Below are 16,185 nucleotides of genomic sequence, written 5' to 3'. Positions count from 1 at the left end.
TAATCTGATACTGAATATAAATGTGTTGGTGTCTGCAAGGCACTGTCTTTAAATTCTACAATGAGGGTTTGGGTAACCTGGGACTTGTCCTACTCTAATGGACAGAAGATAAATTGTGGAAGCAGGATAGTTGGGGAGATCATTGAATGCAGGAAGCTGCTCCGACAGACCAGATTTCCTCAAGTCATACCTGCTTAATCAAAGGAATGAGCCAGCTCTGGACATGCACATCAGAACATTCCATTTTAGTTTGATGAGGATAAAAGTGCATGACTGAGGGAAGATGGCAGAGCAAGAGGGCCCAAAGGTGATGACAGCCGTGGCAGGAGGAGCCCACTAAGGGAAAATCAAGAGGTCAGAGGTGTAAGAAGGCATCACTTCCAACACTGTGCCTGCTGCTACTGTGTTTATAGAGTGGTGGAGATAGAATTAAACAAAAAGGAGGGGAGATGGCAGGGTGAATGACACAAGTTGGATTTTTCCTGTACTGTTAACAGCAGGGGCCAGATGGTGAAAACTCTGAAAGTATGCCAAGGATCTTGGGTTTCATTTTATGGGTGATGAGTCTGTGGAATTCCTAACACTCTTGTGCTATGAAGCATGGAGGTTTGTCTTGGGCCAACATGGTGCTCTGCACTCCACTTTCTCCCTTTCTATGGGTCTCCTTTCCCTCAGGTGCCAGAAGCTGAATTCATACACACACACTTCTCCCTCATGGCTCCCTGTTGCCATGGGGTCTGTGCATAGGCTTTCATTTATTTCATTATATTTTATTTTCATTTCATGTTTTTCCTTCAATCATGATCCCCACACCCATTCTTTGCTTCCCATAGAGGCGTCTACTCTGATGGACTTGGCAGATGTCCTCAGATATTTATATATCCTTGTAATTTATGCTGTGCTCTTTGGTATGTGTTTGTGTTTTAAACACATACTAATTATATTGTAACATAAATTTTTTTTTCATTCAACACTGTTTTATGGCCTATCCTGTGGCTGTATGTCTATTTAATTTATTGCTTTCTATTTGTGTCTAATATCCCACAGAATCTGTTCACATTCTCTGATTTATTCCCTTAAAGTTGAGCAAGCGGTTCACTGCTTTCTAGAACAAACACCTTAACAATCAACATCTTCTTATACATTCCTTTATGGATCTGTGCAGGAATCAAGACTGGGGTTGCAGGTGTAAGCTGTATGAAGAATTGGTTTCCACAGTTGCTGGCAGATTGCTCTCTAGAGAATAGCTAGTCCAGTTTACATTCCCACTAAAAATACGTGAGAGTACCATATCCTTTCATCCCCACCAACATATCACATTTTCTAACTTTGTAGTTTTTGACAAACTTATGTTTGTCAAGTGGCATCTCATTTTTACTATATATTCTTCTGACCACTAATGTGGTTGAACATCTCTTCAATGATTTGGTAACTGTTCCAATTTCCTTTTATGTGAATTTCTCATTTGTCATTTGTCCCTATTTTTCTGCTGGGTTTCCTTTCTATTCCATATTTATTTGCAGGTATTCTTCATGTATTTAGATATTAACCTCTTGGCTTCTTTAATCATTGCTCATATTTTTTCCCAGGGTGTCACCTGGTAATATTATCTGTAGTGTTCTTCATCAAACAGAAATACTCAACTTTGATAAAGTCAGATCCATATGATTTTTTTGTCTTTACTTTATGATGTAAACATTTTAGCTCTTGCTTATGTTCCCTCTAACTCCTGAGTGAACAAAGACTCTCTTTTTCATTTTCTTCTACTGGCTGTATCATTTTACTCTTTTATATACTTAGGACTCACTGATCTGAAGTTCGCTTTTGTGTATGGTGTAAGGTAGGGATCCAGATTTGTTTTTCTCCAAATAGTAATTCTGACTGATGTGAAATGGTATCTCATTGTGGTTTTGATTTGTATTTCTCTGATGACTAATGATGTTGAGCATTTTTTCATATGTGTGTTGGCTGCATGTATGTCTTCTTTTGACAAGTGTCTGTTCGTGTCCTTCTTGCACTTTTTAATGGGATTATTTGGTTTTGGCTTTTTAAGTCATTTAAATTCCTTACATATTCCAGATAGACTTTTGTTGGATGGGTGGTTGGCAAATATTTTCTCCCATTCTGTGGACTGTCAGTTTACCCTGTTGATAGTTTCCTTTGCTGTGCGAAAGCTCTTTAGTTTAATTAGGTCCCACTTGTCAATTTTTGGTTTTGTTGCAATTGGTTTTGAGGACTTAGTCATAAAGTCTTTGCCAAGGCTGACGTCCAGAATGTTATTTCCTTGGTTTTCTTCTAGGATTTTTATAGTTTGAGGTTATAGATTTAAATCTTTAATCCATCTTGAGTTAATTTTTGTATATGGTAAAAAGGTAGGGGTCCAGTTTCATTCTTCTGCATATGGCTAGCCAGTTATTCCAGCACCATTTATTAAATAGGGAATTCTTTCCCCATTGCTTATTTTTGCTGAGTTTAGATGGTTATTAAGATTGCTTATTTTTGCCAACTTTAGATGGCTTAAATAGTTATAGGAGTGCAGCTTTATTACTAGTTTCTCAATTGTGTTCCATTGGTCTGTGTGTCTGTTTTTGTACCAGCATCATGCTGTTTTGGTTACTGTAGACTTGTAGTGTAGTTTGAAGTCAACTAACATGATGCCTCTGGCTTTGTTTTTTGTTTTTTTTTGCTTAGGATTGCTTTGGCTATGGGGCTCTTTTTTGGTGCCATATGAATTTTAGAATAGTTTCTCATAATTCTGTGAAAAATTATGTTGGTAGTTTGAAAGGAATAGTGTTGAATCTATAGAATGCTTTGGTCAGTGTGGCCATTTTAATGATACTGATTGTTCTAATTCATGATCATAGAATGTTTTTCCATTTGTTTGTGTCATCTCTGATTTCTTTCAGCAGTGTTTTGTAGTTCTCCTTGTAGAGATCTTTCACTTCCTTGGTTAGGTATATTCCTAGGTATTTTTTGTGTGCATGGCCATTGTAAATGGGATTGTGTCCTTGACTTGGCTCTCAGTTTAAATGTTACTGCTGTATAGAAATGCTACTGATTTTTGTACATTGCTTTTGTGTCCTGCAACTTTACTGAAGTTATTTGTCAGGTTTAGGAGCCTTTTGGCAGTCTTTAGGGTTTTCTAGGTATAGACTCATACCATCAGTGAAGAGAGATAATTTGAATTCTTCTTTTCCTATTTTCATGCCTTTTATTGCTTTCTCTTGCTTGATTACTCTGACTAGGACTTCCAGTACCGTGTCGAATAGGAGCAGTGGAGTGGGATTGGGCATCCTTGTCTTGTTCTTGTTCTCAAGGATAGTGGTTCCAGCTTTTGCTCATTCAGTATGATGTTGGATATGAGTTTGCCATAGATGGCTCTTACTATTTTGAGGCATGTTCTTCAATGCCTAGTTTGTTGAAAGTTCATAGCCACTAAGGGATGTGGAATTTTATCAAAATCTTTCTCTGTATCTATTGAGAAATCATATGGGCTTTGTTTTTAATTCTCTTTATGTGGTGAATCAAATGTATTGATTTGAGTATGTTGAACCAAACTTGCATACCATGAATAAAGCCTACTTGATTATGGTGAATTACCTTTTTAATGTGCTGTTTGATTGATTTGCTAATATTTTGTTGAGGACTACTAGGTTCCTCAACATAGGTTGCATCTATGTCCATCACGGATACTAGCCTGTAGTTTTCTTTTTTCATTGTGTCTTTGCTAGGTTTTGGTATCAGGGTGATGCTAGCTTTGTAGAATAAGTTAGGGAGGAGTCCCTTCTCCTTGATATTTTGGAATAGTTTCAGTAGAATTGATACCAGCTCTTCTCTGTACATCTGGTAGAATTGGATATGAATCCCTCTGGCCCAGGGCTTTTTTTGGTTGGCAATTTTTTTTTTATGATGGATTCAATTTTGGAACTCTATATCGATCTGTTTGCAGTTTCAGTTTCTTCCTGATTCAATCTTGGCAGGTTGTGTGTTTCCGTTTCCTCTAGATTTTCTAGTTTATGTGCATAGAAGTGTTAATAATAGTCTCTGGGATCTTTTGCATTTCTGTGGGATTGGTTGTAATGTCACCTTTGTTGTTTCTGGTTGTGCTTATTTGGATCTTCTCTCTTTTTTCTTTGTTAATCTAGCTAGCATTCTATTGATCTCGTTTATCCTTTCAAAATACAAACTCTTAGTTTTGTTAATTCTTTGGATGAATTTTTGGATATCAATTTCCTTGAGTTCTGCTCTGATTATAGCTTTTTAAAAAAAATTTCTGCTAGCTTTGGGCTTAGTTTGCTCCAGTTTTTCTAGTTCCTCTAGATGTGATGTTAGATTGTTAATGTGAGATCTAACTTCTTTATGTAGGTGTTTAGTGTGAAAAGCTTTCCTCCTAACACTGCTTTTGCTACATCCCAGAGATTCTGATATGTTGTGTCTCTGTTTTCACTTACTTAAAAGGATTTCTATTTTTGCCTTAATGTTGTTGTTTACTCAAAAGTCATTCAGGAGCAAGTTGTTTAATTTCCATTTAATTGTGTGGTTTTTGAGGGATCTTCTTGGTATTTATTTCTATTTTTATTCCACTGTGGTCCAAGGTAAGTTGGTATGATTTCAATTTTTTAAAATGTGTTGAGACTTGGTTTATGACCAAGCATGTGGTTGATCTTAAATTATGTTCCACGTACAGATAAGAATGTATATTCTATGGTTGATGGGTGAAGTAGTCTGTAGATGTCTATTAGGTACAACTGGCCAAATTGATTTAAGTCCAGAATTTCTTTGTTAATTTTATGTCTTGATGATCTAACACTTTGAGTGGGATGTTGAAGTCCCTCACTATTAATGTGTGGATATCTAAGTTTTTTCATAGGTCTAGAAGTACTTGTTTTATGAATCTGAGTACTCCAATATTAAGTGCATATATATTTAGGATAATTAAATCTTTTTGTTGAATTAAACCTTTTATCACTGTGTAATGCCTTTCTTTGTCCTTTTTTACTGTTGTTGATTTCAAGTCTATCTGATACAAGAATAGCAAACCATGTTCTTTTTTTTTTCCTGTTTGTTGTAATAGATCTTTCTCCAATCCTTTCCTCTGTGCCCATGGATATCATTAAATATAAGATGGGTCTTTTGAAGATAGAAGATGGATGGATCTTGCTTTCTTTTTAAATTTAACTTGCCACTCTGTGCCTTTCTGATGGGGCAGTTAGACCATTTACATTCAAAGTTAGCATTGCTATGTGAGGTTTTCATCCTATTGTGAAGTTGTTAGCTGGTTGCTTTGCAGTATCTATTGTGTAGTTGCTTTATAGGGTTTGTGGACTATGTACTTAAGTGTGTTTTTGTGGTAGCAGATACAGTTCTTTAGTTTCCATGTTTAAAACCTTGAGGATCTCTTGTTAGGGTGGTCTAGTGGTAAAAATGTACCTTAGTAGCTGCTAGTCTGGAAAAGATTTTATTTTTCCTTTGTTTATGGAGCTTAGTTTGATGGGATATAAAATTCTTGGTTGGAATTTCTGTTCTTTAAGAATGCTGAATAGGCCCCCAATCTCTTCTGACTTGTGTAAGCTTTATTCTGCTAAGAAGTCTGTTGTTACCCTGATGAGGCTCCCTTTGTAGGTGATCTAACCTTTTTCTCTAGCTGCCCTTAGGATTTTTTCCTTAGTGTTGACTTGGGCAGTCTTGTCACTTTATGCCTTGGTGATGTTTGTTTTTTATAGTATCTTGCTGATATTATATGTATTTCTTGTACCTGGATGTCTACCCGTCTAGCAAGATTAGGGAAATTTTCTTGGATTATTCCCTCAAATATGTTTTCCAGGTTGTTTACCTTTTCTCCTTCTCAGGAATGCCAATAATTTGTAGATTTTTTCACTTTATATAATCCTACCTTTCTCAAAGACTTGTTTATTTTTTAAAATTCTTATTATTTTTTTCTGAATGGATTAGTTTGAAAGATTGATCTTCAAGCTCTGAAATTTTTTCTTCTACTTGATCTACTCTATTGATAAAGTTTTCAATTGTGTTGAGAAATTCCTTATGTGAATTTTTTAAGTTCAGAAGCTCTGATTGATTTTTTAAAGATGTTTATCTCTTCCTTCATTTCCTGGATTGTTTAGAAGTTTCTTTGTGTAGATTTTCAACCTTGTCTTGAAATTTATCGAGCTTCCTTGATATCCATGCTGTGAATTCTTTATTTGTCATTTCTGAATTTCCATTTTGGTTAGTGACCATTGCTGGAGAGCTAGAAAGATCTCAAATTAACAAATAGTGTCACAGTATTCAGATTTTTTCATGGTGCCAGAATTTTTATGCTGGTTCCTTCTCATCTGGAGATGTTGGCACTTTTAAGTTTTGTAATTATTTTCATGTGGATAGAATCCTTTCCCTTTTCCTTTCCCTTCCCTTTTCCTTTTCCCTTTCCTTTCCTTCCCCCTTTCCTTTCCTTTCCCCTTTCCTTTCTCCTTTCTCCTCTGTCTCCCCTTTCTCCTTTCTCCTTTCCTTTCCTTTCCTTTTGTTTCCTTTCCTTTCCTCTCCAATATTATTATTGTTTTTCTCCTTTGTTGTTTTCTTCCCCCATCCAAGGGAATGTGACTATAGAGAATGTTGGGTAGAGTCTTTTGGCTTTGCTTCTCTAGCCCTGTGTATTTCTGTGAGCTGGTTTCATATTGGACTGTGTGGTTCAACCTAGAGGCTAGTAGATAGCTAGTAAGAGCTGGCTGTGGCCAACACAGGGGTATATATTTGATCCTTGTTTACTGAGAGAAGGTCTCAGTTGCTACAGGCAGTGGGCTAATCTGTGAAGTACACAGTGGTTTGAGCTCTCTGCTCAACCTCATAGAGGGGGACCAAGATGGGTGGGACCAGACTGAACAGATCCACCTACAGGTTACCCAATGGCAGGCCCAAACACCAGGGCTTGAGGGAGGGTCCAGGGGGTGGCCACCAAGTGTCCAGAGGCATGCCTAGTTTTGGGTTTTACATTTAAGTCTTTAATTCATCTTAAGTTAATTTTTGTATATGGTGTAAGGAAGGGGTCCAGGTTTGATCTTCTGCATATGGCTAGCCAGTTATCCCAGCACCATTTATCAAATAGGGAATGTTTTCCCTATTGTTTGTTTTTGTCAGCTTTGTCAAAGATCAGATAGTTGTAAATGTGTGGTCTTATTTCTGGGTTCTCTATTCTGTTTCATTGGTCTACATGTCTGTTTTTGTACCAGTACCATACTGTTTTGGTTACTGTAGCCCTGTAGTATAGTTTGAAGTTGGGTAGTGTGATGCCTCCAGCTTTGTTCTTTTTGCTCTGGATTGCCGTGGCTATTCAGGCTCTTTTTTGGTTCCATATGAATTTTAAAATAGTTTTTTCTAGTTCTGTGAACAATCTCAATGATAGTTAAATATGAATAGCATTGAATCTGTAAATTACTTTGGGCAATATGGCCATGTTCACAATAATGATTGTTCCTATCCATGAGCGTGGAATGTTTTTCCATTTGTTTGTGTAATCTCTGATTTTTTTGAGCAGTGGTTTGTAGTTCTTACTGTAGAGATCTATCTTTCACTTCCTTAGTTAACTGTATTCCTAGGTATTTTATTCTTTTTGTGCCAACTATGAATGGGAGTTTGTTCCTGATTTGGCTCTTGGCTTGACTGTTGCTGGTATTTAGGAATACTAGTGATCTTTGCACATTGACTTTGTATCCTAAGACTTTGATGAAGTTGTTTATCAGCTTAAGAAGCTTTTTGGCTGAGACCATGGGACTTTCTACCTATAGGATCATGTTGGCTACAAACAGGGATAGTTCGACTTCCTCTCTCTCTATTTGAATGCCCTTTATTTTGTTCTCTTGCCTGATTTCCCTGGCCATGACTTCAAGTACTATATTGAGCAGGAGTGGTGAGAGAGGGTATAATTGTCTTGGGCCGGTTTTCAAGGGAATGCTTCCAGCTTTTGTCCATTCAGTATAATGTTGGCTGTGGGTTTGTCATATATGGCTCTTATTATTTTGAGGTATGTTTCTTCAATACCTAGTTTATTAGGAGTTTTTAACATGAAGCAATGTTGAATTTTATCAAAAGCCTTTTCTGCATCTATTGAGATAATCATGTGGTTTTTGTCTTCAATTCCATTAATGTGATGAATAGAATTTATTGATTTACCTATGTTGAACCAACCTTGCATCCCAGGGATAAAGCCTACTTGATCATGGTGGATAAGCTTTTTGATGTGCTGCTGGATTTAGTTTGCCAGTATTTTGATGTGGATTTTTGCATTTATGTTCATCAAGGATATTGGCCTGAAGTTTTCTTTTTTTGTTGTATTTCTGCCAGGTTTCATTATCAGGATGATGCTGGCCTCATAGAATGATTTAGGGAGGAGTCTCTCCTCAATTTTTGGAATAGTTTAAGTAGGAATGGTACCAGCTCTTCTTTGTACCTCTGGTAGAATTCAGCTGTGAATCCATCTGGTCCTGGGATTTTTTTGTTGCTAGGCTATTTATTAGTGCCTCAATTTCAGAGCTCATTATTGGTTTGTTCAGGGATTCAGTTTCTTCCTGGTTCAGTCTTGGGAGGGTGTATGTGTCCAGGAATTTATCCATTTCTCCTAGACTTCCTATTTTGTTCGCATAGAGGTGTTCATAATATTCTCTGATGGTTGTTTATATTTCTCTAGGGTCAGTGGTAATATGCCCCTTGTTATTTCCGATTGTGTTTATTTTAATATTCTCTCTTTTCTTCTTTGTTAGTCTAACTAGTAGTCTATTTTATTAATTTTTCCAAAAAACGGCTCCTGGATTTGTTGGTCTTTTGAATTTTTTTTTCTTTCTTTTTTTTTTTTTTTTTTTTTTTTTTTTTTTTTTTTGAGACGGAGTCTCACTGTTGCCCAGGCTGGAGTGCAGTGGTGTGATTTTGGCTCACTGCAGACTCTGCCCCCCGGGATTCATGCCATTCTCCTGCCTCAGCCTCCTGAGTAGCTGAGACTACAGGTGCCCACCACTTTGCCCAGCTAATTTTTTGTATTTTTAGTAGAGACGCGGTTTCACCATGTTAGCCAGGATGGTCCTGATCTCCTGACCTCGTGATCCGCCCACCTCAGCCTCCCAAAGTGCTGGGATTACAGGCGTGAGCCACCGCACCCGGCCTTTTTTTTTTTTTCATGTCCCAATTTCCTTCACTTCTGCTCTAGTTTTGGCTATTTATTGTCTTCTGATAGCTTTGGGATTCATTTGCTCTTGGTTCTCTAGTTCTTTTAGTTGCAATGTTTGGTTGTTAACTTGAGATCTTTCTAACTTTCTGATGTGGACATTTAGTGCTATAAATTTCCATCTTAACACTGCCTAAGCTGTGTCCCAGAGATTCTGGTGTGTTGTATCTTTGTTCTCACTGGTTTCAAAGAACTTCTGGATTTCTGCCTTAATTTTATTACCCCCAAAATCATTCAGGAGCAGGTTATTCAATTTCTGGGTAATTCTATAGTTTTGAATGAATTTCATAGTCTTGATTTCTAATTTAATTGTGCTGTGGTCTGAAAGACTGTTTGTTATGATTTTAGTTCTTTTGCATTTGCTGAGGAGTGTTTTACTTTAGATTATATGATCAAATTTAGGGAGCGGAGCCAAGATGGCCGAATAGGAACAGCTCCAGTCTACAACTCCCAGCATGAGCAACACAGAAGGTGGGTGATTTCTGCATTTCTGACTGAGGTACCAGGTTCATCTCACTGGGGAGTGTCGGAAAGTGGGTGCAGGACAGTGGGTGCAACACATCAAGTGCGAGCCAAAGCAGGGCAAGGCATTGCCTCACCCAGGAAACACAAGGGGTCAGGGAATTCCCTTTCCAAGTCAAAGAAAGAGGTGACAGACGGCACCTGGAAAATCAGGTCACTCCCACCCTAATACTGCACTTTTCCAACGGTCTTAGCAAACGGCACACCAGGAGATTATATCCTGCACCTGGCTCAGAGGGTCCTACACCCACGGAGCCTCACTCATTGCTAGCACAGCAGTCTGAGATCAAACAGCAAGGTGGCAGTGAGGCTGGGGGAGGAGCGCCTGCCATTGCCAAGGCTTGAGTAGGTAAACAAAGTGGCTGGGAACTCCAACTGGGTGGAGCCCACCACAGCTCAAGGAGGCCTGCCTGCCTCTGTACACTCCACTTCTGGGGGCAGGGCATAGCCAAACAAAAGGCAACAGAAACCTCTGCAGTCTTAAATGTCCCTGTCTGACAGCTTTGAAGAGAGTAGTGGTTCTCCCAACATGCAGCTGGAGAGCTAAGAATGGACAGACTGCCACCTCAAGTGGGTCCCTGACCACCGAGTAGCCTAACTGGGAGGCACCCCCCAGTAGGGGCAGACTGGCACCTCACACGGCCGGGTATTCCTCTGAGACAAAACTTCCAGAGGAACGATCAGGCAGAAGATTTGCTGTTCACCAATATCTGCTGTTCTGCAGCCTCCACTGCTGATACCCAGGCAAACAGTTTTGGAGTGGACCTCCAGCAAACTCCAACAGACCTGCAGCTGAGGGTCCTGGCTGTTAGAAGGAAAACTAACAAACAGAAAGGACATCCACACCAAAACCCCATCTGTACGTCGTCATCGTCAAAAACCAAAGGTAGATAAAACCACAAAGATGGGGAAAAAACAGAGCAGAAAAACTGGAAACTCTAAAAATCAGACCACCTCTCCTCCTCCAAAGGAACACAGCTCCTCACCAGCAATGGAACAAAGCTGGATGGAGAATGACTTTGACGAGTTGAGAGAAGAAGGCTTCAGATGATCAAACTACTCTGAGCTAAAGGAATAAGTTTGAACTCATGGCAAAGAAGTTAAAAACCTTGAAGAAAATTAGACGAATGGCTAACTAGAATAACCAGTGCAGAGAAGTCCTTAAAGGACCTGACGGAGCTGAAAACCATGGCATGAGAACTACGTGATGAATGCACAAGCCTCAGTAGCTGATTCGATCAACTGAAGAAAGGGTATCAGTGATTCAAGATCGAATGAAATGAAGTGAGAAGTTTAGAGAAAAAAGAATAAAAAGAAATGAAAAAAGCCACCAAGAAATATGGGACTATGTGAAAAGACCAAATCTACTTTTGATTGGTGTACCTGAAACTAACGGGGAGAATGGAACCAACTTGGAAAACACTCTGCAGGATATTATCCAGGAGAATTTCCCCAATCTAGCAAGGCAGGCCAACATTCAAATTCAGGAAATACAGAGAATGCCACAAGGATACTCCTTGAGAAGAGCAACTCCAAGACACATAATTGTCAGATTCACCAAAGTTGAAATGAAGGAAAAAATGTTAAGGGCAGCCAGAGAGAAAGGTCGGGTTACCTACAAAGGGAAGCCCATCAGACTAACAGCTGATCTCTCAGCAGAAACTCTACAAGCCAGAAGAGAGTGGGGGCCAATATTCAACATTCTTAAGGATAAGAATTTTCAACCCAGAATTTCATATCCAGCCAAAATAAGCTTCATAAGTGAAGGAGAAATAAAATACTTTAGAGACAAGCAAATGCTGAGAGATTTTGTCACCACCAGGCCTGCCCTAAAAGAGCTCCTGAAGGAAACACTAAACACAGAAAGGAACAACAAGTACCAGCCACTGCAAAAACATGCCAAATTGTAAAGACCATCGAGGCTAGGAAGAAACTGCATCAACTAACAAGCAAAATAACCAGCTAACATCATAATGACAGGATCAAATTCACACATAACAATATTAACCTTAAATGTAAAGGGGCTAAATGCTCCAATTAAAAGACACAGAATGGCAAATTGGATAAAGAGTCAAGATCCATCAATGTGCTGTACTCAGGAAACCCATCTCATGTGCAGAGACACACATAGGCTCAAACTCAAGGGATGGAGGAAGATCTACCAAGCAAATGGAAAACAAAAAAAGGCAGGGGTTGCAATCCTAGTCTCTGATAAAACAGACTTTAAACCAACAAAGATCAAAAGAGACAAAGAAGGCCATTACATAATGGTAAAGGGATCAATTCAACAACAAGAGCTAACTATCCTAAATATATATGCACCCAATACAGGAGCACCCAGATTCACACAGCAAGTCCTTAGAGACCTACAAAGAGACTTAGACTCCCACACAATAATAATGGGAGACTTTTACACCCCACTGTCAACATTAGGCAGATCAACGAGACAGAAAGTCAACAAGGATATCCAGGAATTGAACTCAGCTCTGCACCAAGCGGACCTAATAGACATCTACAGAACTCTCCACCCCAAATCAACAGAATATACATTCTTTTCAGCACCACACCACACCTATTCCAAAATTGACCACGTAGTTGGAAGTAAAGCACTCCTCAGCAAATGTAAAAGAACAGAAATTATAACAAACTGTCTTTCAGACCACAGTGCAATCAAACTAGAACTCAGAATAAAGAAACTCACTCAAAACTGTGCAACTACATGGAAACTGAACAACCTGCTCCTGAATGACTACTGGATACATAACGAAATGAAGGCAGAAATAAAGATGTTCTTTGAAACCAAGGAGAACAAAGACACAGCATACCAAAATATCTGGGACACATTCAAAGCAGTGGGTAGAGGGAAATTTATAGCACTAAATGCCCACAAGAGAAAGCAGGAAAGATCTAAAATTGACACCCTAACATCACAATTAAAAGAACTAGAGAAGCAAGAGCAAACACATTCAAAAGCTAGCAGAAGGCAAGAAATAACTAAGATCAGAGCAGAACTGAAGGAAATAGAGACACATAAACCCTTTAAAAAATCAATGAATCCAGCAGCTGGTTTTTTGAAAAGATCAACAAAATTGATAGACCGCTAGGAAGACTAATAAAGAAGAAAAGAGAGAAGAATCAAATAGATGCAACAAAAAATGATAAAGGGGGTATCACCACCGATCCCACAGAAATACAAACTACCATCAGAGAATACTATAAACACCTCTATGCAAATAAACTAGAAAATCTAGAAGAAACAGATAAATTCCTGGACACATACACCCTCCCAAGACTAAACTAGGAAGAAGTTGAATCTCTGAATAGACCAATAACAGGCTCTGAAATTGAGGCAATAATTAATAGCTTACCAACCAAAAAAAGTCCAGGACCAGATGGATTCATAGCCGAATTCTACCAGAGGTCCAAGGAGGAGCTGATACCATTCCTTCTGAAACTATTCAAATCAATAGAAAAAGGGGGAATCCTCCCTAACTCATTTTATGAGGCCAGCATCATCCTGTTACCAAAGCCTGGCAGAGACACAACAAAAGAAGAGAATTTTAGACCAATATCCCTGATGAACATTGATGAAAAATCCTCCATAAAATACTGTCAAACTGAATCCAGCAGCACATCAAAAAGCTTATCCTCCATGATCAATTAGGCTTCATCCCTGGGATGCAAGGCTGGTTCAACATACGCAAATCAATAAACATAATCCAGCATATAAACAGAACCAATGACAAAAACCACACGATTATCTCAATAGATGCAGAAAAGGCCTTTGACAAAATTCAACAACGCTTCATGCTAAAAACTCTCAGTAAATTATGTATCGATGGGACATATCTCAAAACAGTAAGAGCTATCTATGACAAACCCACAGCCAACATCTACTGAATGGGCAAAAACTGGAAGCATTCCCTCTGGAAACTGGCACAAGACAGGGATGCCCTCTCTCACCACTCCTATTCAACATAGTGTTGGAAGTTCTGGCCAGGGCAATCAGGCAGGAGAAGGAAATAAAGGGTATTCAGTTAGGAAAAGAGGAAGTCAAATTGTCCCTGTTTGCAGATGACATGATTGTATATCTAGAAAACTCCATTGTCTCAGCCCAAAATGTCCTTAAGCTGATAAGCAACTTCAGCAGTCTCCGGATACAATGTCAATGTGCAAAAATCACAAGCATTCCTATATACCAATAACAGACAAACAGAGAGCCAAATCATGAGTGAACTCCCATTCACGATTGCTTCAAAGAGAATAAAATACCTAGGAATCCAACTTACAAGGGATGTGAAGGACCTCTTCAAGAACTACAAACAACTGCTCAATGAAATAAAATAGGATACAAAGAAATGGAAGAACATTCCATGCTCATGGGTAGGAAGAATCAATATCATGAAAATGGCCACACTGCCCAAGGTAATTTATAGATTCAATGCCATCCCCAATCAAGCTACCAATGACTTTCTTCACAGAATTGGGAAAAACTACTTTAAAGTCCATGTGGAACCAAAAATGAGCCCACATTGCCAAGTCAATCCTAAGCCAAAAGAACAAAGCTGGAGGCATCACGCTACCTGACTTCAAACTATACTACAAGGCCACAGTAATCAAAACAGCATGGTACTGGTACCAAAACAGAGATATAGACCAATGGAACAGAACAAAGCCCTCAGAAATAATGCCGCATATCTACAACTATCTGATCTTTGACAAACCTGACAAAAACAAGAAATGGGGAAACAATTCTCTATTTAATAAATGGTGCTGGGAAAACTGGCTAGCCATATGCAGAAAGCTGAAACTGGATCCCTTCCGTACACCTTATACAAAAATTAATTCAAGATGGATTAAAGACTTAAATGTTAGACCTAAAACTATAAAAACCCTAGAAGAAAACCTAGGCAATACCATTCAGGACATAGGCATGGGCAAGGACTTCATGTCTAAAACACCAAAAGCAATGGCAACAAAAGCCAAAATTGACAAATGGGATCTAATTATACTAAAGAGCTTCTGCACAGCAAAAGAAACTACCATCAGAGTGAACAGGCAACCTACAGAATGGGAGAAAGTTTTTGCAATCTACTCATCTGACAAAGGGCTAATATCCAGAATCTACAATGAATTCAAACAAATTTACAAGAAAAAAACAAACAACCCCATCAACAAGTGGGCAAAGGATATGAACAGACACTTCTCAAAAGAAGACATTTATGCTGCCAAAAGACACATGAAAAAATGCTCATCATCACTGGCCATCAGAGAAATGCAAATCAAAACCACAATGAGATACCATCTCACACCAGTTAGAATGGCAATCATTAAAAAGTCAGGAAACAACAGTTGCTGGAGAGGATGTGGAGAAATAGGGACACTTTTACACTGTTGGTGGGACTGTAAACTAGTTCAACCATTATGGAAGACAGTGTGGCGATTCCTCAAGGATCTAGAACTAGAAATACCATCTGACCCAGCCATCCATTACTGGGTATATACCCAAAGGATTATAAATCATGCTGCTATAAAGACATATGCACACGTATGTTTATTGCAGCACTATTCACAATTGCAAAGACTTGGAACCAACCCAAATGTCCATCAATGATAGACAGGATTAAGAAAATATGGCACATATACACCATGGAATACTATGCAACCATAAAAAGGATGAGTTCATGTCCTTTGTAGTGACATGGATGAAGCTGGAAACCATCATTCTCAGCAAACTATCGCAGGGACAAAAAAAACCAAACACCGCATGTTCTCACTCATAGGTGGGAATTGAACAATGAGAACACGTGGACACAGGAAGGGGAACATCACACACTGGGGCCTGTTGTGGGGTGGGTGGAGGGGGGAGGGATAGCATTAGGAGATATACCTAATGTTAAATGATGAGTTAATGGGTGCAGCACACCAACATGGCACATGTATACATATGTAACTATCCTGCATGTTGTGCACATGTACCCTAAAACTTAAAGTATAATAAAAAAAATTTGAAAAACAAAACAAAAACAACTTTAGAGTATGTGCCATGTGGCAATGAGGAGAATGTATATTCTGTTGTTTTGTGTGGAGAGTTTTGTAGACATCAGGGCCATTTGATCGAGTGCTCAGCTCAGGTCCTCAATATCTTTGTTAATTTTCTGTCTAATATTGTCAGTGGGGTGTTAAAGTCTCCCACTATTATTATTTGAGACTCTAAGTCTCTTCAAGGTTTCTAAGAACTTGGTTTATGAATCTAGGTGTTCCTGTGTTAGGTGCGTATATATTTAGGATAGTTAGATCTTCTTGTTGAATTGAACTCGTTACCATTATGTAATGTCCTCCTTTGTCTTTTTTTAAATCTTTGTTGGTTTAAAGTCTGTTTTGTCAGAAACTAGGTTTGCAATCCCTGCGTTTTTTGGTTTTCCATTTACTTGGTAGATTTTTCTTCATCCCTT

The 16,185-nt window shown here is 38.7% G+C and overlaps 1 protein-coding gene across 4 annotated transcripts in view; it reads left to right on the top strand.

Moving 5' to 3' along the window:
- Window positions 1-16,185, top strand: part of MNS1 (meiosis specific nuclear structural 1) — a 199,022-nt gene that overhangs the window by 102,561 nt on the left and 80,276 nt on the right. The window contains exon 1 of one of the 4 annotated variants that reach the window (XM_063793993.1): window positions 9,616-9,679. The exons of the other annotated variants lie outside the window; for them this stretch is intronic. The gene's annotated coding sequence lies outside the window, so the exon portion shown is untranslated. Of the gene's footprint in view, window positions 1-9,615; window positions 9,680-16,185 lie in introns of those variants that run through there. 4 annotated transcript variants of the gene reach the window in all.

Source organism: Pan troglodytes, chromosome 16 (assembly GCF_028858775.2).
Source record: "Pan troglodytes isolate AG18354 chromosome 16, NHGRI_mPanTro3-v2.0_pri, whole genome shotgun sequence".
Taxonomy (NCBI): Eukaryota; Metazoa; Chordata; class Mammalia; order Primates; family Hominidae; genus Pan; species Pan troglodytes.
The sequence above is the reverse complement of the archived record's forward strand: the minus strand, read 5'-3'. Positions and strand labels throughout refer to the sequence as shown.